Source organism: Amblyomma maculatum, chromosome 2, assembly GCF_055883805.1.
Source record: "Amblyomma maculatum isolate TAMU_Amacu chromosome 2, ASM5588380v1, whole genome shotgun sequence".
NCBI lineage: Eukaryota > Metazoa > Arthropoda > Arachnida > Ixodida > Ixodidae > Amblyomma > Amblyomma maculatum.
In genome coordinates this window covers 151,142,226-151,169,721 of record NC_139345.1, presented here as the reverse complement: position 1 = coordinate 151,169,721, position 27,496 = coordinate 151,142,226, and the positions used below count along the sequence as shown (strand labels likewise).

General features: G+C 44.8%; 1 pseudogene across 1 annotated transcript in view; it reads right to left on the bottom strand.

Annotated features, from left to right (window-relative positions):
• Nucleotides 1-21,207, bottom strand: part of LOC146200178 (arylsulfatase B-like) — a 29,060-nt pseudogene extending 7,853 nt beyond the window's left edge. The window contains exons 1-4 of the transcript XR_014705200.1: nucleotides 21,097-21,207; nucleotides 19,897-20,007; nucleotides 14,842-14,973; nucleotides 2,656-2,782 (exon numbers count right to left, since the gene is read on the bottom strand). The product of XR_014705200.1 is annotated as an arylsulfatase B-like (transcript). The remainder of the gene's footprint in view (nucleotides 1-2,655; nucleotides 2,783-14,841; nucleotides 14,974-19,896; nucleotides 20,008-21,096) is intronic.
• Nucleotides 21,208-27,496: the final 6,289 nt, after the last annotated feature.

The window sequence follows — 27,496 nt, the reverse complement described above, 5'->3', positions numbered from 1 at the left end:
GCGGTGGATAGAAGTATCTATAAAACTATTTCAGCTTTAGGGTCGCACGTTGTGACTATGATCAATTCGTGAAGATACATAATGGAGGGATGCAAATATGATGAGTATGAAACCCCTGTTTGGCCATGATAGTGTATAGAAGAGCTTTAAACGTAGAGCCCTGCTGCGATCACTCAATGCAGCCAAGCTCAATTATTCTTTCAGGTTATGGTGCTAAGGACGCGGTCATAGAGACCAAGGCCAAATTTCGCAGCGGCAAACTGTATGCGGTCAAGTATCTGCATATGAACACTGTTAACCGAATCCCACACAGGGCAGCCACACTATAATGGCGCATTCGGTTGGGGGGATGAGAACAGAGGTACCGAGCAGTACAGAGCAGCACAGGAGCACGCCGAGCGAGGGTGGAACTGTCCCCCCCCCCCCCCCCGGGGGAACGCTCTCTGCGTGTTGAGAGCAGAGCGCGATGACCATATGACCTCACTTCTCTCCCTAGCATTATTCGCCTGCCTGCAGTGGCGGCGGTTGCAACCCGAGGAGAGGCCAACGCTCCGTGTAGAACCGCGTGTTATGTATGCCTTTGTTCTCACAGCGCAGCGATCTACCTTATTTGGCCCTTTCGAAGCCAGCAGTGACTCTCACACAAGCATACAGCCCTTGTGCCATGCTTTCCACTCGCCGAGCGCCGACGCTTTGAAGCCGCCATTTTGAGCGTCGCCGACTGAAGAGAGAAAAAGAAATTACAAGGGTTCAACGCTGCTCAACCAAATGTTGAGCGAAAGCATTAGCTACGGGCGACCGAGCGTTCTTCTCTTTTCTACTTCCTCAGCCCATATGAAAAGCCCCGCTTTAACCAACCCGTAAGAACGTGCCTTAGTGGCCTATGGGGTAACTTGAATGCCAGGGTCCTAGCAGACTGATTCTGATATAACCGTCCCATGTGAAACGAGTGACCCCAGTTGGCAGCTCCTGCCAGCCCACATAAAAAGGCCTGCTTTAATCAAGTCGTACGAACGTGCTTGACGTAACGTATTACGTGAGCCCCAGCTGCGCCTCTAGCGCGCCACGCCGGCATTTTTTGTGTCATGTGGGGTGGGACGTGATGCGCTGCGCCCTGGCTGCGACCGTGCAACGCCGACTTCTTGTGTTGGTAGCCCAGCTTTCACCCTAATGTGACGGGGGGTGTGACGTCACAACGTCACGTGAGTGCGGCTGCGCTACGCCGACCGTTTGAGTTGGTAGCCCAGCTCTCGCCGTAGTGGCACGGGGGGTGTGACGTTACTGTGCCACGTGGGTGCGGCGCCGCCATGTTGAAGGCTCGAAAGCTAGAATAGCAATGCTTTCGCAATAAAAAAAAGATGGCGCAGATATGACGCTTTATGCCATGTGGCTTCCTCTATTCTCGCTTTAGACTAGGGAGCAGCCGGGAGTGCACTCAGGTGCTCTCAGCGGAGGAACCCTCTTCCTCTACCTCTGGAAGCCAGTGATTCTACTCCTGCTCTCCCACTGGAGGGCGCCCGTTTGTTCGAGAGCACTTTCGCAGTGCTCTCGAGTGCGCCTGCTCTTCCACTCAAATTCGCCATAAGATGGGCTTGACGTATACGCCTGGAACACCGCCTCTCTAGCCTCCCGATGCACATGCCTTAAATTGCGCTGACGAAAACTGACGGATATACCTGTCTTTCTTGCTACACTTCTAACATGCGCTGATCATGTACCTTCCACGGATAAAATAACACCTAGATACTTATAAGTATTCTCGTTTTGATTATTATTCCTATATACTGAAAATTAACATTAAAAGATAGGAAGCGTGCAGAGTGGGTCAGAGAAGTAACTCAAGTTACCGACATTCTAGTGGAAATTAAGAAGAAGACATGGGCATGGGCAGGACATGTAGTGCGAAGAGAGGATAACCGATAGTCTCTTAGGGTAACAAACTGGATTCCAAGGGAAGAAAAGCGTAGCAGGGGGCGGCAGAAAGTTAGGTGGGTGGATGAGGTTAAGAAGTTCGCAGGGGTCAAGTGGATGCAGCTAGCATAGAACCGGGTTAATTGGAGAAATATGGAAGAAGCCTTCTCCCTGCCGCGGGTATAGTCAGGCTGATGATGATGGTTATGATATACTGAAAATACTGGTATGGCATTTTATTTTCAATTTTCCTGGTAAGGCAAACGTAAACGCTTTTTTTAACGTTTCGGGATATTCTGTTGAGTTACACAAAGTCTAAATGTGTATGAAATCCTTACTGAGCTGTGTAGAGCCTATTTCATATGGAACACTGGTGTGCAAGGTACAATCTTCCTCGAACAATCGCCCCCGGGAGCTATTCCCGTCATTAATATCATTTATAAAAATAAGAAACAACTGTGGTGCCAGGACAGATCCTAGGGGCACACCCTACGTGCCCGCCACAAGACTACAGCACTTTTAGTTTATCAATACCAGCTGTTTTCTGATATCGAAGTAGTCTTCCATCCAATTATAAGCGGTAGTGTTGTAGCAGCATTGAGTGACATACAGTGTCGAAAGCTTTTTTAGTCCAAGAAGGTACAGTTGATTTGACTATTAATTTCATTACGGAGGATATATTATGGTAGAGTTCAATGAGCGGTGCTGCGCAACCTGATTCGCTGAAAAAATCAGAAAACTCACCTGCATATACGGTGCGGTTTTTGTGACCAATAAAACTATAGCCTTCCACATGCCGTCGGGGCGCTTCGACTGCTCTTCGAACAGTGCCCTAGTGCGGAGCCAAGTGGGCCACGTACAGGAACATAGGCTGCAGTGGCAATCATCGATTGGCGTCAGCTGCGCGACGTTGCGGGCGTACGTGTTAGTCCCTTGACAGCTGGACTAAAGTTCTTGCAGCACAACTGATCTTCCTATCTTGCAAACAATTTACTCAGATACTTCACTCAGACTCAGATACGTGTTTTATTGCAAACTAAGCTTCCACTCCCTCCATATTTTTGAAATGCTGGGCAAAATATCTTGTTACTGTACCTGTGACCGCGAAATGACCTTAAATTTTAAAGCAAACGGTTCTTTTCATGGTAATAAGCTATCCACTGCACCCACAGCTTGACATTACTACTGGCCAAAAAACCATTTGCGGAAGACTAATAGCGAAAGCAAGAAGTATGACCATACTGAATATTTTTATCATCTGCGCGTCAAATTTTAGTGATGTTCCTGTGCCTTGGCACTTAAGGGTATACATGAAACATGGCAATAAATTAATGACAAAACCGTATAACACATAAACATGGTTACCGTCCTGTAACAAATAGAGCGCAAATTTCAGCGACGAGGTTTTTGTACCTTAAAAATGATGATGCGTTTCTATCTATAGTTTTTACAACTTCACCGCGGAGACTCTCCAACACAAGCTAGACTAATATAAATAATCTCTGAGCTGGCGAAAACTACCGAAAGAACTATAGAGCGATATTTAGATATATGACTCCACAACGGTCACCCGATAAAAAATTTCGAACAGCGTCACACTGCGTGAGGTCATAATCATATATCAATCAAGCTCACAAAAGAAAGAAGTGGCATTAGCGTGCGATCCATGAGGTGGTACTTGGTTGTTTAATAGTATACATGGTACTGCGCAGTGTAGCGGAAATTTACAGACAGTATGGCTTTATTATCAGTGAACATGACAATTTGTTTTGTATTTGAGATTTATATTCTCCTTACATTCTTTATATCTGAACAGCACAAACCTACTTATTCAATCTAATATTTATTCGTCGCATTTCTCAAATCCAACAAGTTACACAATATATAGCAGAAAGCCTAATTAGGAGAAGGATTATTAATCGTTGCTCAGAACTGTAGAGGACCAAAAAAAAAAAGAAAAAGTGGCCGGATGTGGAGCTGATGGTTGATGCCTACATTGCAAGAGCGTGCGAGAGAGGGATGTTACAGGGGCACATTAAGGACCGGCGTAAAAATGGTCTGGTACGCGGATCCCCTTTGGTACTCTGCAAAGATGGAGGTGTTTATAATGCTGCAGAAGAACGCACCTATTTTCGGCCACCTGCCAAGGAGCCTACGCTTATTTTCCAAATTCACATCGAGCAAATTTCACTTCGACGAATCTAAAGCAGAAATTTAGGCCGCTGCACACCAAGACCAGGTGCAAAAAAAAAAAAAAAAGACGAAGCCATCGCTGATAGACGTTGAAATACGAGAGCGTAATTCATAGCAATCGCATTTTGCGTAGATATTGCCGAGACGAATAGGTTTATACCACTCGCACGTGTCTTCGACCAGATGGTCACCAGATATACACCACCCTCTAAAACCGAATTTTTACTATTTTGGACTGCCAAATTTTGCCATTCCCCCACCAAAATTAGACTAGATTTACAATTGTAATTTATGTATACAAACGAAACAAATCGTTAGACACTGCAATGTTCTTTATGCTACCATCCATTGGGTCATAATTTTAACATATTTTATATAATAAATAAATTTGAGCGCTCAACCAATTGGCGTTCGATTGAAGATCACTTCCGTGCAAAGCGGTTCTCCACTGAGTGGAACAAATGTATAAATTTCACTCCTATGTTCCCAATTACGTATCAGCATGTTGAGCATGTAACAACGATCCGTTATGTACCACAGTGTCCTCCTGCTGTTTCCTTCGCCATACCCGCCACGGTCGCTCAGTGGTTAAGGCGCTCGGATACCGAACCAAAGTATCCAGGTACAATCGCAACTGCTAAAACCCCTCTAAGGAAAGTAGCTCCAACTACTTCCCTACTCCTCCGTTCCACTCTCCCTCGTGGCGCGGCCTCGACGGTGGTCCCGTCTATCGCGGACATCCCGAAGGAGACAGTGGCTACCGGAGGGAAAACGCGGAAAAACTTTGTTGAAGCCCTGCGCCGATATTTTTGAAGCGAAATTTTATTCATCTGGCCTTAATGATGCCTTATAAGAATTGCACAAGAAAACTTGCGAAAAGGGCCATCACTTAACGCGTAAAGCGTCCGCAAATTCAGAGTGCGCTTTGTTGAAGCACGACGCATGCCCGCGGTATGCTCAAACACGCGCGTAATGTTGCAAAATTCCCAGAGTTTCAAGTTTTGACTGCATGGAAATAGGTAAATGTGGTTAGGAAGGCTTATTTGCGTACCTATTATAAAAGCAGAATTTTGCTCGCCCGGCGCGTGAGAGGTAAGGTTTCCTGGGTCAGCAATTCCTACAGCAGCTGAACCGCTGCTGCTCTGCGACTTTTACAGATGTGAAGCTGATGCGCGAGTTCTGGCGACCATCAGCAATGTTTTCACTCGTGGATGGTATCGTTAATGCGAACAATACATAGCCTGTTCTCCCAGCACAAGCAAGATATTGCTTATTTATTTACATTGCAAGTGATAAGAAATTGCGATCTTGGTCAAAAAAACCAAAACTGGACGGGAGCTAAACAAAAATGATCTCCCCATTAGCACCAGTAACGCTTAGTTGAAGTGCTAATTCTGTATCTGTACGCCGCGTGCACTTGCATTCTTTCCCAATATAAATTTTCGCCGAGAAGCAGCGTTCCCATATTTAAAACACCATTTTGGAAATAACAGAAACAAAGAATTGTTTTAACGAAAGGAAAAATCACGCGCTCACCATTTATCGCTCTAACCACCACGCACCTGGAAGCGCAGCTTGCGTTTAAAACATTGCCATCAGAAACGTACAAAGACCCAAAACAAGTAGCAGTGAATGTGAAAAACTGATTACAGGCTTGCGATAAAAAATAAACCAGAGGTAACTAATAGATGTATCATCATTTATTGTATGTAAAAACGACAAATGAGAACGATGAGAAATCGCAGCAAGTGAGTTAATAAAAGATTACTTTTAATAGCGTAGATTAGAGTAGCTGATGAATTTTGCATAAGGGGCAGATTGCTTTGTCCATGCAAGCAGTAAACTTCACTGCCAAAATAGCTACCTAAAAAGCAAAGAACCCAGGAAATCAAAACAGAAGGAAACAAAAAAATTAATACAGCATCGAAAAAACGACATACATGACAGCTGTGCTCGCAGCTTCCGCGACTCTATCCACACGTCATAATAAAAAACGATAAATTTGCTGTGGCAAGCTGTCACAGTGAGAAAATTCACTCCATGATGCACAACAACATAAGCGCATATGGCATATACGAAACCCATTTGCTTAATAAGGCGCATTCTAAAGTAATGTGTTAGTAAAAAAAAAGGCTGAGTGAAAGAAAAGCTGCAGATGTTTTTACAGCAAAGCTAATAATTCATACCAGGGGCCTGTTGTAGTTAACAGCATTTCGCTGTTATGATAAACCCAAACACAGAACGTGCGAGCAGCCGCTCATCTCTCCGATTGAAGGTCTCGTCACGAAGTAGTGTGATAGACGAAATGCAATATGCCCACTACTATATACGATCCAAGTCCCTGTGAAATACCCCAGGTGACCTAAATAATCTGGAGCCGTCCACTACAGCCTCCCTCATAGCTTAAGTTGCTTTGGGCCCACAACCAAACTAATACGCGCAAGCTAACCGAGGGTATTCATAAGCCGAACCTTGCAATCGAGTCTATAATGGAGCTGAAATCCCGGCCTTAATAAGCTCGCTCTTGTGTGACAGCGTAGCAGGGGGCGGCAGAAAGTTAGGTGGGTGGTTGAGGTTATGGCACAGAACCGGGTTAATTGGAGAAATAAGGGAGAGGCCTTCGCCCTGCAGTGAGTATAGTCAGTCTGATGATGATGATGATGTGTCACAGTTTTTGTGAGAGAAAGGTCAACTCAAATGCGCTAAAATCCGAGCACAGCATAGACACATGCAAACGCTTTCTTAAAGAGGCAGGAGTCAACAAGGGTGCAAAAAAAAGCTAATGAACCATAGTACTTACTTCAAAAAGCCGTGCATTTTTTTTTTTTAATTTCCTTGAAGTCAGCCCGCCCGATTCCGCACAGTCAAACGTTTTTTTCTTTTTGCGTTGCACTGGCCAGATGGGACACAAAAAAAAACACCTTTTGCCTTCGCCTTGTCGGCTGCGGAAAAAGAAGGCGCAGCAGCAGCACGGCATCGCGATGACGCTTTCACGTGCAGCAGTTTCGTCGCGCTGGTTCGGAAATGCCGACCAGCGTGCGCCGGAAAAGAAAAAAATATATACAAAAGCGTAACGCGCGATTACACGTGACACGCACTGGCCAATGGGAGAGCGGAGGAGGCAGGGAAGCAGGAAGCGGCGAGGAGGAAACTCCGGGGAGAGCGCGGTGGCGGAAAGGTCTAATAAAGGCAGTACTTTTCCAAGGATACAGGGGTTTCACCGACAGCGACGACCACATATCTATAGACTCCTAACGCAAAAGCGTCCGTGTGCTATGCGATGTCAGTTCGCGTTAAAGTTGTTGTTGTTGTGGCTGTAGGATGAAGGAAAAGAAAATCCACGGGCCTGCTACTGGCTCTGTAGCTGAGCTACATCCACTGCCTCATTCGGACAGAAAAGAAAATAGAGAAGAAAAAGAAGAGGGAGAGAACGTCGCGCGCCGCAACAACAGCCGTCATTCACCACCGAAGCGGTGGTGGGTGCAATGACGGCCTATAACCGATAAAAATCGGTGACAGGCTACCTCCCCCCCCCCCACGGCAGGTGGCGGTGACCTACCTGTCCCAGCCCCATAAGGGCCAGGATCAGCAACCCCTCCCTTCACCACCTCCACCATCCTTGTTGTTGTTGTTGTGCCTGTAAGAAGAAGGAAAGTAAACGCATTGGCCTGCTACTGTCTCTGTAGCTGAACTGCCTCCGCTGCCTCGTGCGGACAGAAGAGAAAATAGAGCAGAAAGGAAAAAAGAAGAGGGAGAGAAAGACGCACGCCGCAATAACGGCCGCCGTCCACCACGTTCTGGTCAACTGGGACCCGGGCATTCAACCCTTGGCCACCGAGGGGGCCAGTAAGGTCGCCGCCAGCCATGGACTGGAGGCCATCTAGAGCGGACCATCTGCATCTGCAATCTGACGAAATAAATGTTTTCCAATCCAAACCACCGAAGTAGTGGCGGGTGCAATGACGGCCTACAAGAGATAAAAGTCGGTGGCTGGCTAGCCCCCGCCGCAAGCGGCGTTGATCTACCGTCCCGGCCCCGAAGGGCCAGGAACTGCCACCCATCACCACCTCCCCGCCACCGTCCTTCACGTTAAGGATCCTCAGGTGGTAGAAATTATTACGAAGCCCTACACCACAGCACCCCTTCTCTTCTTTGACCGCCACCACCCTCCCTCCCTTCCCTTATACTCCCAATTCCCACCGAGAAGTGTAAGACATACATGCGCCTTTCCTTTTCTCTAAGTCAATTTAACAATTTATCGCCACGGCTGCCGTAAGGTACACCCCCGTTACAGCTGCAATGACCAGAGATCGTCGGTACGACTATGCCACACATTTTAAAGCTCTACACGACTGGCAGTTTTAGGTGCATTACCCTAACGAACCGTTTAGCATTGGTCCGAACCTGTGACATTAAAGTGGACGCCATCTTGGGATGCTAAGGAGGCACACCACCATTATGAACACTGCTTCGGCCTTAGAAAAAGTTCTGAGCTCCGAGTAAAACGTCAAAAATTACCGTTCGTCACAAAAGAGAGCTCACGCTCTTAAAATTAGAGATCACTGAATCAATTTCATTGCGTGAATGCGCAAACGTTAATGCTGCCGCGATTCTTTTTCATTTTTACTAAAATTGTTATGTTTTATTTTTACTTTATATTTATTTACTTTCCTTGATATTTTTGTTTCATTGTTTTTAGTTTTAATTTTACAATTTGCACTTACCATCATCATTGCTTATTGTCAGCATTTTCAGTATTATTTATAAATTATTCTAATCATCACTACTTATACATATATTTTTACATATTGCCACCTGGCCTTACTGATATTCTTAGGTGGCGCCTGGAAGCAGAGGACACTGAAGTCTACTCGCGCACTGTGTTCGGAACTGTGCCTGCCCCTACAGCTTAGCCCTGCCGTTCGCGTCTTACCCTGTTATCCGCGACATATTTTGGTTTCGGCGCTAGGTTTCGATCCCAGTACATGTCAGGTACAGCACCCCATGCCCAGGACTCAACTTGTGTGCCAGTCGACACCCCTGTGCACCGTACTAGCCGGAGGAATCAAGGCCTGCCTCCTGAGCATGGCCCGTTGGAGTTCAACACCGCAGCCGCCCCTCGACCTGCTATGCAAGCTCCAAGTTACTACACCCTGCAAAATCTACGACTGCATCAGCCCTTCCACGGCAGTCGGACTGAAGACGTCGAAGACTGGCTTATCCAATTTGAACGGGTCGCCTAGTTTAATCAGTCGGACGACGCAGCCAAGCTTCGAAACGTCTTCAGCCTGGAAGATGGCGCTCGTACTTGGTACGGGAACCGAGAAGACGCCCTAACATCATGGCGCGAGTTATGCCGACGCATTCGTGAGACCTCTACCAGCACGGATCGGCGAGAAAGCGCAGAAAAGGCTCTATAGTCTCGTAAGCAGATGCCGAATGAGACTGTGACCATGTATTGGAGGACATGACCGGGCTCTTCCGACGTTCTGACCCGGCCATGACCAAAGACAAAAAGGTGCGCCACCTCATGCACGGTATCAAAGAGCAACTGATCGCTGGCCTAGTGCATAATCCACCAAGAACGGTTGCCGAGTTTCTTGCGGAAGCTGTCACAATAGAGAGGATGCTGCAGCAGCGGTCTACCACCTACGACAGGCCATTACAGCAACCCGATCAAGGCTTACTGTATTCCGCACGCACTGAGCCGTTCGGCGACAACCGACGATCTCCCCAGAGGAAGGCGGACCTGGGACGCGCCCCAACTCGCCAGCGCCTGTGCTTCCATTGCGGGGAACCAGGTCATCTCTATCGCCAGTGCCACTATGGGCACCTTGGACTTCATGGATTTCCCATCGACATGCGTCGCCCTGCAATAGGCCAAAGACCCCGTGAGATTGAAGACTACTTAGCTCAGCAGCGCGCAGCGCCAACTTCCTAGCGGCAGTCACGATCACCGTCCCCACGTCGACCATCGCCGCAGTCCAGGTCATCCTGGATGACGCAACGACGGTCGCCAAGTTCCCGCCGGGAAAACTAAAGACAGCGACCTCCGGAGGCGAGGCCGCTTGCAATCGATGGGACGAAAACCTCCTGATGACGAGACCTCTGAGCGATCGCGATTTTACCGCATCGGCTACAGTTCCGACGCATGAACATCGATTCTGGTTATATCCGTGGTTCTCGACGGCCATAAGGTTAGCGCATTGGTGCACACTGGCGCTGATTTTTCGATTATAAGCGGGAAGCTATAGCAGCGCTTCTTAAAAAAAGTAATGACGCAATGGTCTGACACGCAGATTCGCACCGCTGGCGGACATGTCGTAACTCCTAGTGGCCTGTGCACGGCGCTAATTCTAATTCGCAGCTCCACGGTCATTGTAAGCTGCCTCGTTATACCTGACTGCTCCAGTGACTTTGTCTTTGGGGTTGATTTTCGCCGAGAATATGGAGCTATTGTCGATCTCCGGAAGTGCCCAGTGACATTTTAAACCAAGAAAGCTGCTGATACTGACACAAACAATCACCAACGCCGCGCAGCCCTTCGAATTTCCGGCGAAAGCGTTTCGATTCCGCCACGCGCCAGTGTTTTTGTTACTGTTACTTGTGACGAACTGCCTGACGGGAATGCGGTCGCGTAAGGCACCAGTCTCTCTTGCCCACCCACAGCATCTGTACAGCGCGCAGCCTCCTCCACCTTCGCGACGGCCGGTCTGAGCTCCTGGTGACTAACTTCACCAACGAACCCCGGAATCTTTTTCGTGCTACTGCCATCGCGTTTGCTGACAGCTTAGGTTGTTTCAGAATGTTTAACATTTGGGGCAGTTAGCACTGTGCACCCCCCACTTGACCGTCTTGATATTTTTCCGGAGCTCTCCGACACACATAACCTCAAATCCATTCGCGTTACTTTGTTCACAAGAAAGGGAAGCCGCACTACCCGTCACACTTTTTGTGTAGACTCCTGACCATCGCAAAGCCTCGTGGCCTCGTCTTAAGCATCCAATTTGGGTCCCCGTTTGGCCTCACCAAAATAGCCTATTCAAGCTTTCAGAATAACAAAATCTGACCACTCAAAGGTTATCCGGAAGCAGAATAACTGGCGCACCTACCAGGCAGCGGTGATATCGGGTCATCATCAAAACGATATAAACCATGAACACCAGATTGCTAAACTATTTCAAGTGAACTTCCCGAGACCACTGCTTTGGTGCATTACAGAAAAACAGGAAGGCGAGTGCAAATATAAAGCGGTTGCGATTACACTGGACCACCAGGTTAAAGAAGGCGGATCATGAAAAGAACAGTACCGAAGCCCGTCAGGTCACTGACAGATTGGAGGACCCGCGGGCGCAGGAATGAGCGGCCGCTTAGGCAAGTGGGGATTTTGAAATGTAGGCGCCCATTAGTGCTACTTGATATTTTATTGCCGAATTGTCCGCCAAAATGGCCAGTTGTCCTCAACGCAGGAAACCGTGGGCCAAAACTATTCGCTAAGGCCAGGCCTACAACAAACATTTAAAATATATCAAAATTGTGGATCATGCAGATAATGTTTGTCGCACATTTTCTGGCGTTAACTCATGTCTTTGGTAATCTTGACAACGAAGAAATTTGGGGTGTCTTTCAATGTGCGGCTTTTGTACAATCAGTGCGCTAAGTAGAATAATTCCTTAGGCCGCCGCGAGCTTAAAAGGTTCACCTACATCATCATCATCATCATCATCAGCCTGACTATACCCACTGCAGGGCGAAGGCCTCTCCCATATTTCTCCACTTAACCCGGTTCTTTGCTAGCTGCATCCACTTCACCCCTGCGAACGTCGTTATCTCATCCGACCACCTAACTTTCTGCCGCCCCCTGCTACGCTTTCCTTCCCTTGGAATCCAGATTGTTACCCTAAGCGACCATCGGTTATCATCTCTTCGCACTACATGTCCTGCCCATGTCCATTACTTCTTTTTAATTTCCACTAGAATGTCGGTAACTTGAGTTATTTCTCTGACCCACTCTGCACGCTTCCTATCTCTTAATGTTACCCCTACCATTTTTCGTTCCATAGCCCTTTGGGTTGTCCTCAACTTAAGTAGAACTCTCTTGGTTAGCCTCCACATTTCAGCGCCATAGATGAGTAGAGGTAAGATGCAACTGTAATATACTTTCCTCTTTAGCGATACCGGTAAGCTGCTAGACATAATCTGCGAGTGCTTGCCAAATGCGCTCCATCCCAATCTTATTCCTCTTGTTATTTCCTTTTCATGGTCCGGATCTGCGGTTACTACCTGTCCTAAGTATAGACATATTCCTACTACTCCCAGTACTTCGCTACCTAATGTAAACTGCTGTTCCTTCCCGAGATTGTTGAACATTACCTTAGTCTTCTGCATATTGTGTTTCAAGACTACCTTTCTACTATTCCTGTCTAGGTCGTCAATCATTATTTGCAGTTCATCTCCCGAGTTGCTTCGCAAGGCAATGTCATCAGCAAATCGCAGATTACTGAGGTATTCTCCATCTACCCTTATCCCTAACTGCTCCCATTCCAAGTCTCTGAATACTTCCTCTAAGCAAGCTGTGAATAGTACTGGGGAGATTGTGTCTTCTTGCCTAGCACCTTTCTTTATGGGAATTTTGTTACTTTCTTTATGCAGACCTATGGTTGCTGTGCAGCCACTATATATATCTTCCAGCACTTTCACGTACGGCTCGTCTACCCCCTGATTTCGCAATGCCTGCATCACCGCCGAGGTTTCAACTGAGTCAAATGCTTTTTCGTAATCAATGAATGCTATGTATAAGGGCTGGTTATATTCCGGGCATTTTCTTCTCACCTGGTTGATGGTATGGATATGATCGATAGTAGAGTATCGTTTCCGAAACCCTGCTTGATCGTTTGATCTAAGGTTGTCCTGATTCTATTAGAGATTACCTTAGTAAATACCTTATACGTAACAGACAGTAAGCTGACTGGTCTGTAATTTTTAAGGTCCTTAGACTCCCCTTTCTTATAAATAAGGATAATGTTTGCCTTCTTCCATGGTTCCGGTACCGTCGATGACACCAGGCACTGCGTATACAGGGTGGCCAGTTTTTCTAGCACGATCTCCCCCCATCCTTCAGCAAATCTGTAGTTATCTGATCCTCTCCAGCTGATTTCCCCCTTTTCATAGTTTCTAATGCTTTCTTGACCTCGTCCTTCGTCACTGGTGGAACGTCTGACTGTTTTTCCCTGTCGCCAATCTCATTATGGTCCTGACTACTTTGGCTACTGTAGAGATTTGTATAGAACTCCTCGGCTACTTTGACTATCTTATCCATATTCGTGATGACGTTGCCCGCCTTGTCCCTTATCGCATACATCTGGTTTTTGTCTATGCCCAATTTCTTCTTTACCGCTTTAAGGCTTCCCCCGTTCTTTACAGCATGCTCAATTTTCTCCATGTTATACTTCCTTATATCGGCCACCTTGCGCTTATTGATTAGCCTTGATACCTCGGCCAATTCGATCCGCTCTATTGGATTGGAAGCTTTCATACTCTCGCGTTTCTTATTCAAATATTTCGTCTCCTTAGACAGCTTACTGGTATCCTCTCTAACTATCCTACCGCCTACTTCTACCGCGCACTCAGTAATATCTCTGAAATTATTGTTCCTTGCTTCTAGGGTAATGCCACCACCCTCAGTTAGAGCTGAATACCTATTCTGTAGCGAGATCCTGAACTCCTCTGCCCTCCCCCTTACCGCCAATTCTTTGATGGGTTTCTTTCTTACTAATCTGGTGCGTTCCTTCTTCAGATTTAGGCTAATTCGGGACCTCACCATCCTGTGGTCACTGCATCGCACTTTCCCGATTACCTCTACATCCTGCACAATGGCGGGTGTTGAACACGTTATGAAGTCGATTTCATTTTTAGTCTCTCCGTTAGGACTTTTCCATGTCCATTTCCGGTTCTTCCGTTTGCTGAAGAAGGTATTCACGATTCTTGACTTATGGCGCTCTGCAAACTCAACTAGTAACTCCCACCTGCTATTCCTAGAATCGATGCCATAGTCACCTACTGCCTTGTCTCCTGCCTGTTTTTTCCCTACCTTGGCATTGAAGTCGCCCATTAGTACAGTATACTGCGTCGTAACGTTTCGCATTGCCGATTCTACATCTTCGTAGAAGCTTTCAACTGCCTGGTCATCATAACTACATGCAGGTGCATAGGCCTGTACAACCTTCTGTTTATATGGCTTATTAAGCCTAATTACCATTCCTGCCATCCTCTCATTAATACTCTCATAATTAATAATAGTATCACCTTCGCACCGGCCTAACTAATCCACACATTGACCGATTTGGTCCTGCGCAAACCGAAAGAAATAAGATTAAAAAAAAAACGCAAGCAAGTGGTAAACATTCGCACAGAAAACATGCCAAAACATCAAGCTACGCAGCACACACAAGCTCTGACGTAAATGCAGCGCATCCTGCAAAACAATTTTTCACACCGTTTTAGAGTAACATGAGCATCGAGTAGTAAGTTTTACACAATCTGTATAATATCTAAAGGGACTGTTGGACATATATGTACATAACAGAAGCAAATCACAGTTACAAGATTGAAACTTTCGTGCACCAGGCCAAAACAAGGTCCAACTCTGCTGAACTAATGCAAGATGTTGTTCGCAGGCGATGCTTAGCCTTTTAGGCGAAAAGGTGTCAGAGAACAATGAAATAAAATTTGGCAAACCTTATCAACCGGATGATTTCTAATTATAGAAATGGCTTCTTCCGTCACAATTTTTGTGTAGTATCGTCCACTGTCCTTCGATGAAAGAGATAAATTTCTTCTGAAATCCAGGCCGTAATCATTGGAGCCAGTCTGTGAGATATACACAAAGGTCAGTCAATGCATCCAGCCAATATTCTTATGTAAACTTTGCAAAAAAGCAGAACGACTACAAGCAAATTTCCGAGTCCTTGTGTCAGAGAAAAAATGGAGATGCTTGAAATGTCAGGGAAACTTTCAGTGATTTTATGAGCACGGGGGACATGCTGAATGTGAAGATTTGCCCTCCTGTTAGTTAAATGAATTTGTCAATCTGCTTTTCGCAGAATACGAACAGAGTGAAACGTCGGTGGCAGGTTGCTCGTCGAATATAAATTCTAATTTGCTTGTGTGTTGACCACACCGACATTGCCGAAACTGCGACTTTGCCGATATATGCTTGGCCGTTATATTAGGTCGACAGCAGCACCTCTTTTTTTTTTTACCACGCAGTGTCCAAAGAAAACAATGAGAACAATAATTGTGATAATGTAGTTTACACATCTGTTGCATGCTACGTCTACAGCAGCTGGACAAAAGTCGAATCGGCTCTTTATTAAGGTAAATAGTTTTAAAAAAAATTGCACAGTCTTTGTATAATATTTCTTTCTCCAACCTTGTCCTTTTTCTCTATTACTAAACTTAACCTGCACTGTTCAATTCATATAAGCAGACCAATAGAGCGATGGCTTGCTGAAGCATCCACCTCGCTATCGAGAGGTTCGGGGTTCTATCATCAGGGTTGCCAACTACTCACCCGCTTTTCAGTCGGACACAAATTTTCCACATCTAGTGATCGGCTCTTCAGGAGTGGAATACTTGGGAAAAAGGTCTTCAGTCCCAATGCTTTGGTGACGGGCATGTTGCTCATTTATTCTTCAGACAAATTACACCGTCTTATTAGGTAGACCCTACTTGAGAAAGGCCTTTGAAAATGAGATCTATAGTTAAATAAGGCGTAGCTAACGCCAGAGAAGGGCAGCGGTTATGCCTTAAGCTCGGTGGATGTGGAGGCACCGGTCCGAAACCTTTCGAGCCCAAATGAGCAACCTTAGATATTTCTTGCTCGCAGCGCTAAGTGCATAGATTTTAAAAACAAACAAGAAAATAACTTGTAAATACAGTTTGAAAACAGAATAAAGGCAACAACATTCATTTGTTTTCATTTCTCCTTACGCACTTATATTTGATTTTCGGATATCGCGATGTCAAATATTTTGCAATACCCAACAAACACTTTATCGCGGTGATAAAAGCTTACTGCTGTTTTGGAGAGACGCTTTTGGCAGGAGTTATGATTAAATAAATATATTAGCTCTAAGAATGAGTAAGATACTTCTTTTCAGTTTTAAAATAAACTTCCGCAATGTTTCCTTACGTAAACCCACGTGAGCCAATCCTGAAGGGCGCTCCCTAGTCAGGCCTGCACAATATCTTTCCTTGTTATTTTTTAGGTACACTAAAGTGAAGTATGTCCTTGTAGTGAGAAGGAGTGCCTCCACTAGTAAGCTGTTGTAGCTACAGAGCGGTATTGAGATAACGACGGCTCAAGTAACATAAGATTACATATATCAACACTTTCAATATTTGCTGTAAAGATTTCAGCCACACGACCGAGAACTTAACCTCCTTTCGGTCCATGATGAGGTTAACATAAGTTTCGGAAGCAGAGCAAGTAGACCACACTTGTTATAATACGCTCTCTGCAGTATTTCAATGCGCTTTTATTACGCACAGGAATCAATATTTCACCTAACAAAGGCAGTGCAAGTGTTATGGTAAAGGATGGATGGTTTACGGGATTTAACGTTGCAACCCGACTTAGGCTATGAGGGAAGCCGTAGTGTAGTGCTCCGGATATTTCGATCATCTAGGGTTCTTTAACGTGCATTGATATAACACAGCATACGGGCGACCTAATTTTCGCCTCAATTTAACAAAGGTTACTGGCTCACGCATTGAAGAGCAGAGGCGGGTTTCTTTCGTCATCAGTTAGCAGCTATTCAAGGATGGTTCCGTACCTTCCTCCTAAAAAAATAATGGCTCGCCAGGCGGTGGCCAGCGACACACAGGAAAATGTTGACGCTGCAAAATTCGCTACAGTAGTGGATGTCACAAACTATATCACCGGTACCACCTTTTCACTCTTGAACGTCAGATTTTGTCTAAATAAATGTGTATTGATTCGATCTATCCCAGTATCAGACATTAGTACTTATATTGCCTCACAAGGGGATAGCGCTGCAGTCATTCCTCCAACGAAGGAAAGAAATCTCGAAGATATTTGAAAGCGCAACTAGCCTTAATTTCATATCAACATTCAGAATGAATGTTATTCAGCTGAGAATTTGGAAATGTCCTTCCTAAGCTACCCTAATAAAAATATGTATTGTCAAACGCGTGAAGGAAGGCCTGCTAACAAAATCTTACGAATGAATGCCTGTATACAGTAATCTTGACAAGATTCGAACCGTTGTCAGTGCACGTAGTTTGCTATTAACCATAAATATTTAATGAACATTCAAAGTGTTATATTTACCACACAATATTCCAAATAATGATTGCAGACCAATGCTGAACAGTGAAATGCCCTTGTTTCTTTGAAAGCAGCACAAACGTGGCTCTCTATTCAAATTTGTACTACACCCAGTTCAAAAAGTCATATTAGTCGACATCAAATTATTTCTGAGACTTTAGAAGGAGGGGGGGGGGGCGGGGGAGTTGCACACAGTGCCTGAAGTGATTGAAAGGCAACCGCACTAGTTGAGGAAGGTGGGAAAGTTCTTTGTACTTCAGCGAAATGCAGTTGAACTGGCGCTGATGATTACTGTTCCTTTATACAAGTAAACCGCAAGCCGCTAAACTGCCAGGATATCACTACATTTGATTACGAGGTCTAGCCAGCGCTTTATGCGGCCACCACAATAGGCGGAAAGGTGTCAACGCTAATGCCTTCTCCACTTGATGCCAAGAGCTGATGGCTCAGTTTTATGTTCGGATTCAATTTATAATATTGCATTAAGACTTATTCCTGCCGGTTGTACAAGAACGACTAATCCTCCTTGCGCGTGACAATGCAAGTTGACATATACACTCATTTTAGGTCCACATATTCAACCTCATCCGCAGCGGTCTCACATTAAAAGGAAGACATCGATACTAATTTGATTGCACGATTAGCGGCGCGCCTGGTATGCGTTACTATCCTGCCTGCAGATGTAATTATTTTTCTGACCACAATGCAAACAATGTTATTGAAAAATCGCTTGGTGCGTCACGCGGTTATGCCAGAGTAGGTCTGAATGCGACAAAAGGTTTCACATCGCCATTTTCTTACGTAGAACAACAACGTAGAATATTTATTTAGTTCTGGGTACGGGCTCATTAAATAAATAAAACCCATTAGAGTGGAATACGGGAAGATGTATATCCTTAGAATAAAAATACTGCATATTGCCCACGCCGGTGCTGAAAACAAATTGAGCAAAACGTGCTGCAGGAATTTTTAGTGAAGATGATCTCGTGAACAGTCACACAATAACTCTTAATCCAACAACGTAATGTACACTCTAACCCGGATATATTTGGCACTGTTTCCTTACATGTGTGTTAGTGACTGGGCAGTTCTACGGCCAAGTCTGTACAGCTGTCCTATAATTTTTATCGTTTATTATTGCTTAAATAGATGCCAAAATAAATAGGTAATTGGCAAGCACCTTGACATAAGCGGTGCTTGATATATCTGAAATCATGTTGCAAATTCGGGGGGGGGGGGGGGGGGGTAAAATACTGATATCACTTTTGATGGATACGGCCTTCAATTTCACTCTTGAATAATAGGTAAAAGCAGATGGAAAAGCATTCAAGTTAGTCTATATTACTCATCGACAATATTTTGCGCTCTTTCAAAACAATATGTGCGTCGCCCCAGAATCCATCATGCAGAAATCGCATGGCCGCATTATACAGTTCCTGTAAATAAAATTCGTGCCAATTGCCGTCGGCGCTCCCGCGCAACAAAACCAGAAAAGTGCCAAATCGATGAACGCTGCAAATCCAAAAATTAAAAAATCGTAGAGCACGCAGCGCAAAAGCATGACGCCCAAAGTGAACTCGGAAGCATATGGCAGCAGTCACATATACGTCTTCAGCATTAAAATGAGAACTCAGGCACTAACTATCGTAGCGTTATTTACCAAAGTAATACGCTTCTCCCAGCTGACGCTTTCACTGTCCACGTGTTCTATGGGATATAGGTGAGTGATGTATCGTCTTTTGGATGGAAGCATTTGGACTGCGGATGCATCAAGACGGCAGAAAAGCATCCTCGAATTATCGTCAGAGATAGCCATTTGTGCAGGAAGGAACTTGGTAGGGTCTAAATCAGCAACGTACTTGATTTGTCATAATTCTGATACGTATATTTTGTGACAATCAGCACTGAGGGATGAGCTTTTGCCATGCGTTTCTGTCCAATATGTATAATAATGCGATGTGCCAATGGGATACAGCAGCTGTTCTTTCGGAATATACGGCAAGGAACCCAGAAGTTTATTCTACAAAGTCTCATAAATAATAAGCAGTGCATAAAGGTTCATTAATACCTAATTGCATAACTACTTCTTGTAACAAGGTATTTACTTCTTTAAAGCAGGCGTTAGAACACTTGAGCTTAGAACAGTAATAACGACTGATTTGATAGGGTGTGAAAACTGTACATATTTAATTCATTCTTTTTCACTGTATTGTATTCCGACTGGATCAAGACGGGCGCTGTCCTTTGTTTGCGTGTTTCTTCGGCCTCGTTAGTTTCGCGCTGTTCGTTCGCCATTTAGCAATGAATCAACTATCCCAGTCAGAAGTCCTGACCCAACTTATTTTGAGATTCTTCAGGTTTATTCCATAAGATTGCGCGCCTCTTGAGCCCAAAGAAGACTTTTCAGTTACTCAGTTGTCCAGTAAGTATAAATATCGTACCACAGCTCTCTCATGGGTGTAGTACTCGCAGGCTCCGCCCCAGCTGCCCACATGACTCACAAAACCTCTTTTCGTTGGCGTGTACGCTGCCTTGTGAAAGCCCAGATGCCACTGCAGAGAAAACAGTATTTTCATCGAAGACCAGTACCCGAAATGAGTGAGCGTTCTTGCGAAAACACAAAGAAGTGCTCTTGTGCGAATCGTTCATGAAAAAGTCGAAGGATACAGTCTATAAACTTATCTGCTCAAACACGTTCATGATTGATATTATTATACGACAGGATCTTCTCTCTGGACTATTACTCGATTTCACTTCACACTTCTCCCATTCAAAGGCTGACAGGAAAGTCAGCATTAAAAGACTGTAAATCGAACCTTTTTTTACGATTTGTGTACCTATTATAAATACAATATTGCTTTTTTCAAAGCCGCACTCATTTTTATCCCGCTCCTACCATTCGCTAGCTTTGGACTAAGGCGCAGTAACCAGCTTAATGACCTCGCTAACAACCACAACGGTTTTTAAGATGGCTGTTCAGGAGATCTTCATGCGTCACTGTTCATTTCCTTACTTAATTCCCTCCAGGGTAGCCCAATGACCGACAGCTGATCTCAAGGAAGCAGGTTCATCCTGGCCGTGGCGGCCCAATTTTGTGACATGAAAGGTTTAGGCTCCCGTGTACTCAGCGACGCCAGCGCATGTTAAAGCTCCAAGCTGGTCGAAATCTTCGCTCTGCTCTATGACGGCGTCCCTCATAGCCCTCGTCGCTTTTTACGTTAGACATTAACCCCCTTATACTAGCCAGCCAGACCAGGACTAGGCAGAGCCTTGGCGCTATGACCACTTCTCATAAAAATGAAGTTTTCCTGGGACGCTGCTTAAACAAAGGACAATTATAATATGTTCGAAACGCACTCAAGAAAATGGCTACTGCGCTACTTAGCGGAAAGAGATATGATGAAGATGTCGGGCAGGGACATTCAGGGCTCCATGAGGGTCAGGTCACGCCTAGTCTCTTCAATATTGTCAACTTTCTACCTATTCCCTAACTCCCTACAAAATCATTTTGAGCCCAGATATGAGTGAAGTGTAAGATTCTCTATAGGAGCACTTGTAAGCTGCAATTGTTTTCACAAATGATAAGACTAATAGTCCTTCTGACGCGAACACGCAATGCGGGCTGAGGAACTTGAACATACTTTCCCCAACATGTACGACATGTATCCAAGATCGTTAAGCCATTCTGGCAGTAGCTTCAAGTCCAGTGACAATCCTCGTGGCTCCGACATCAAGATTACTGAATGCTGCATTCCTGCGTAAAAAGTGAAACGTTTTGTTTCGCAGTGGAATATGTGTCGATATGCAATAGCATTGTGTGGAACCTTTATGCAAAATTAATTAGGACGCACTTTTGCGTCCTACTCCTCCTTTAGCCGCGGCCTTAACGCCTCTCCTGAATATGACAGTCTATGAAAGCGGCGACAACGGATCACCTTGCATTAAGGATTATTCGAAGCTTGATGGGCAACATATTGTTGCATTTTTGATATAAAGCAAGCCAGATAGTCTGGTTGCTTTTGGCAAAGGCGTCAAGAGACGTAGCAGCTGATATTCCCCACGCGCCACAGCTAATCAGCCCAATATTGGCACTGTGTTGGTAATTTCATTCCATCATAGGGTCAGGGTATTGCCAACATAGTCCAACACTGGGCCCATGATTTGTGCTGCATGGGTCACAAAATAAGCATATCTCGGTTGATGCTTTAAATTTGTTTCTTTAATATAAGCTGTTAACCTGCTGAGAATGTCTTTAAAAGATGCGATTAGTGAATGCCATTACGTGATAAAATGTTCCTGTCTTAATCTTAATAAGAAGTTACTGTTGGTTATTGGCCCTGGGCAAAAAGAGCCATCTTTTTACCAGTGTTCAGTGCTAGTGCATTTCATTGTTATTGATTGTTTTGCAAAACTATTTTTACGAAAGAAACTATTGCAGCCTCGGGCTGACGCCTGTAGGGTATAATTCTGCTGCCCCGAACTATATATTCTCTACAAAACTTTTCATATTTGAATAAACGAAGTAAAGGGGCTTTACAATCTGTCCCTTTCCTTTTTGGGCACTGTAGAACGCCTAAGAGCAATCTGTGGTATCTCCGCCTCACATATGCGGATGAAAATTTTGGTTTTTAATAAAGTCAGGATGGCGTACGTTTGTCGTGAAAAGAGGGCTGCGTAAATATAACCTGCTCAAGATTACGCACTGCAGCGAACAGTTAGAATGAAGACATCGCACATTGTGTTCTCTAATATCTTCAAGGCTTTCAAACTGCACTCAGCCTTGGGAACCTAGGAAAACCGAAAATACTCGATATCTATACTGGCAATTATTTTCATGTTGTGAATTTTCTTCCAGTAGCTTCATTGTTGCTTGTGTTAGCAAGAACCGCAGAGTTATAATGACTTTCAGAAACAAGAAATTCGCCTGAAATAACCTGCACCATATGATCCAGCTGCGCCCACACTGCAATAAACAAAGCTGTTATTGTCTCCGATATAGCACAGCGTTAATATAAACCGAATACGTTAGAAGCTCATACTTGTCTTGTGACATGTCATAGCCACTCACATCTCAGGAAATAGAACTGCTACCGTCAACATCAGCGCACAATACACTGCCCCGATAACTTCACCGAGTCTACCAACCAGCGATTTCAAAGCATCAACTTGACGGGCGTAGCATGAAATGCACGTAAGCTTATTTTCAATGCCGCCAAAAAATTATTTACCATCGCTGAATTTTCATTCGGGCCATTTTAAGCGCACTTATGGCAGTGCGATATAAAAAAGAAATGTGTGCTATTCGTTTTAGCCATAACACAACAAGTGCGAATGTTGGGTTTTTTAAAATACATCAAAATCATTTGAAACCGCCAACGAAGTTAAAGAACCTTTCAGTTTTGGAGTAGGTTTTACGACATTGTTAAAGCTCAAACAAACTACACCGCCCTTAACATCAATAGCAACCTCCGGTAGTCGTATGACTATTTGTTTTCCTCGAGCCGCACTTAAATCTAGTGCGAACCTAAGTGAGCACATCCGACGTCTCATGTTGCTAACGTACCAACACGCTACTCCTAGTTGAAATGACCCGCGTTTCACAGGTCGCGCTATTATTATAACAACGACAAAAACATACGCCTCTGCTACCATAAGCACGGGGTTTTAATTAGGTTACCGAAATTCTTCGATATAATCCTATCCAAAAGGTCTTGCGTAAGTGTTTTATACAGTCTCGAATCAATCGTCACTTTGGAGGCATGTCGCCAATAGGCCTGTCACTAAATAAAGAGTAAGCCCCTCTACAAATAGATGGATTCATCTGAAAGTCAGCACAAAGTCCCACGGTTGGCCAATGGGCTCAAAACACAAGACATCGAACTTTATTGGATGAATTAGTGAGCGCAAACCACACCTTATCTAACGAAAATTAAATGCAAGCCGTCATTTAGCATGCACACTGTGATAAAGAAATTATTGTTTACGCATACATTTTTTACGCTCTCTACTTTTAAGAAAGTCCAAATAATCGTTACAGCCCATGACACAACGAACAATATACCATATTGTTATGCATGACATGATTTCAGGTAGCCTTGCTAATGTAATTGGTCAAATTCATTTTATGACACTTCCTACGTGTCGCACAAATCGCATTATACTGGGTGCCCAAGCTAACGTTAGCAAAGCGGTAAAAAGAATGTGAGGTAGGCCAGGAAAAGCACTTGCATAATGCCACCAGCCATCTGGCACACTTCTGGTAGTATTTTTTCTTTCGCAATTATGTTACTTGCAAAGTTGGAGTACACCTTCACAAACCTCCATGCTATTTATTTGCGCTAAGGAAAGCTCATGTGCATATTTTTTCAGAGCTCCAAAGAAACTTCGAGAAATACAAAAAGTATCACGTGTCTAGCACATTCGTGCAGCCGAGGCTGTGATGCTCCTAATCGTCGTTTGAGCGAACAAAATTAGGTAGCGCCGTGACTCAATGGTCCAGCGTCTGCGGTAGGGTGATATGTATGCGATGGTTCTCGCTCCAGCTATCACCGCACGTGCGCGGGCTGACTGACGCATGATAGTCGCGGACATATCGGCTTGCCGCTGCAACGGGTCCATGAAATCACGCCGTAGCTGATTTCGTTCACTTAAACCACGGTTGAGTGCAGCACAATCGCGGCGTGCGAATGCGCTAGTCATGTGATAGGGTTTGTTTTTATTTTGCGTGCTTTATTTTGTGCTTGGAAAAACGATACACTTGAGGCTTGCTATACCGCAGTAAATGGAATGAGGTTTTTGAAGTTGCTCTCCAACTTTGCAAGCCCCATTTATTTTCTAAAATCCATATTTAGTCTTTTAAACATATAATAATTATGAATTAATTATTTCAAAACAAAAAATTACTTGTGGTAAAAACGACGGCTGCAAATCTGTGTAAATTATCCATTTAGTATACCTGGCCTACCTCAAGTGTTTTATTTTTTAACCTTTCGCGAATGTTAGCTTGCAAACCCTGCGTACCCTTTCGGGGGCTGACGTCTACGTGTTACGCCTTGCCATGCTCAAGAAAGGAATACTGCCGGAAGTGCACGTCCATTGAAAGCCGGGAAATCTCCAAAAACATTGGCAGTTTATTCCAGTTTACTCGGTTACCACCTCATAAGGGGTGCCGCTGATAACAACAAATAGCCCCGCGAATTTCGTGCGTTTTGAGCGACAAATGTGTTCCTCATGGCTGGCTAAAACAATTTTAGTATATTCAGGAGGTATTTCATCGGCCAGATTTTGCACCGATGAGCAACGGTACACGAAATATTAACGATTTTGTGTAGAGTCTCCCGAACTCGAAAATTTTCTCACGTTGCCCATTCAAAAACTTCCTGTTTAAGTACGCACTGAATGCTATGGGCGGCCAACAGATGGTTTTCGGCTTCGAAGCAAGCTCGACATGCTTACATCTGCAGTCGCATGATAATCACGCTTGTGTCTCACAACACAAGAAAAAAGCCCACCGATGTGTATGGGGTGGCGACCAGTCATGATAGCCGCTCTGGAAGGCGTGCACAGGTTGTGGTGGTAAAGTCTCGTGAGACGGACTCCGTTCCAAGCGAGAGCGTCAATATTTGGAGTCCGAATTTGAGGGTTCCCGTTGTAGCTCACATCGGCCCAACCCTGCAGGAACAGACAAAACATTACGCGACCTCTACTGCATGGATACGGCAGCAAGAACATCATACCGATATAATGACAACTTGTTTGACAACACCTCAAGGTTCTTTGTTACACGCTTACCTCAAAGACACTGTTATAAAAATTAAATCAAGGTACTCCTAGCTAGAGCGTTTACATAAACTGTCGAACTGCTGAGCCTAGTAGCGTGGTCCTGTCAGCAGTGGTTGAAATGTGGGCTCACTCGGAATACTTATTTATTACTGCGATATATTTGTACAATATTACGAAGCTTCTTTTCATTTTAGTCCATTATGTTTGCAAAATTACCACTTTTCTTATTACCAGTTTTCTTCAGATTCCGTGTAAACTCCCATGACAGCTACGTCACTCAAGCACTGAGAGAACACTGCAAGAAAGATGTGGTACCGGTATACAGGAACTGCATCCTAGTAGTCTTTAAAGCTATTTAAAGTGATCATTTTGAGTCCGCTAATGAAGAGCTGAGAATATGTCAATCTCATGGTGAAGTACCCGATAAAGCTTGCATTATGTTTAGATTTTGTCGCCTGACAGAGCAAGCACAACTCTAACCTCAATGAATACAAACGTTTCTGGCTAGGTGGCGCAATTCATGTTTAGGGATAGTTCTATAAAAAAAAACTAATATGACACATCACACTCCTTAAGTGTGAGAATGGAAAATTATGAGGTTATTTAAGTTACGTGGTTAGATTCTGAATCACGATATGTTGCATAAAAACTGAGTCATGGGTGGTGATTATGAGACATCACACCCTGAGGCTATAGTGCTCTATGTTTCTTCATTTACGACTTTACATGCCTAGTTGCGTACGTTGTCGCAGCGCACGCAGGCTTAGTGACGTCATCCAAATTTTGTGCCTTTCACTGCGCCGCTATACGTATTTCGTCAAATATAGTGTTTTCGCCTAAATGCATGCCATCTTCATGCCTGCCAGGCAGGCAGATGGCATGGCATCGAGTAGCCTCCATCCCTCTGTTTCTTGGTACAGTGATGTGGAAACACATGAGAGTGACCACATACAAGCCTACATATGCATCAATTAGTTTCCACCTACCACTTCATCTTGTGTGCAATACACAGATTGGCCCGCTTATAGACATCTGTGGAGACTTCCTGCATGCACAGCCAGTCACCATCTCAAAAAGAGGGCCTGATTACGTCCTCTCTCAGTAAAAACACCCTCTATGTGTACCTGCGTCAGTGTCTAGCATCGACATGAAATTCGAGCGGCTTCGCGCGGTCCGTCGACGGGCTAAAAGCAAGTAAAGAAGAACGGTATCCTAGTACGATCGCGCACTTTCTCGCCGAGCTAAACAAGTTTTGCGCGACCTATAGCGGTTAGAACGACAACGTTGGAGACAGTTATGCATATCACTGGATCTCCTTAAGCCACTCTCGCGTATCTTGCATGTTGCGAGAAGCTTTCGGTCACGTACCTCTGTAAGAATGGCACCCATTTCGTGCGGTGGCTCTTTATCAACGCTGCAATGAAGTGACGTATCTATATTTATGTAATATATTTGTGGGCACAAACCAGGCACAGTTACCAATTTCAGAGGTTTTTGAGCTGCCTTCGCCGAATGGTCAATGCGACTTGCCCTTTTCAATACCTTTATTGGACGCCGCTTTTGCTTCGTGTCGGCATTCATCTGCACTTGGTCCTGAAGGGAATACGTATTCAACCTTAACAGCCATAAGCAAGGATGGTCGAAATGCGCTACTTAAGTACTTCAATAATATATGGGATTCTAGTACAGTTCCTGAAGACCGGAAGATTAGCCGCCTGATTGCTCTTTTGAAACCTAGAAAGCCCTCTTCTAAACTTACCTCACATCGGCCAGTTGCTCTAGCGTGTTGGAAATGTTATGGAACGAATGGTCCTGGAAAGACTTAAGACTGGATTTCGTTTGGGACGCTCTTCCATCGACAGCGCCATCGACCTTGTGGTGACAGTAGAAAACGGTAAGCGTCACCGTTGTTACGGTTCGCCACCACTTGTTCGACAGCCGACGCGGCCGCAACGAAATGCAGCGAACCCAAGAGCATCAGTCAAAGCAGCGAGCAATTCGGCCATTTAGCGCCATGCATTCGGTCGCCAACGCTTCCCTCCGCGGTCATACTCCGATGTGTGCAATTTACACGCGTCGTCATGTGTATGGGTACGTGTGTGTGCAAATGCTGGCCAAGCCCGGCGCTCGAGGGAGAGAGCGCAACCCTCGCTCGTTAAGTAGAGGTTGAGGAGGTACAGTCTTTGTCAAAAGTGTGGAGCCCAGGGGGTCTGCTTTGGAGCCGCTTCGTGTGGCTTGTAATGGATTTCCAGTGTTCCG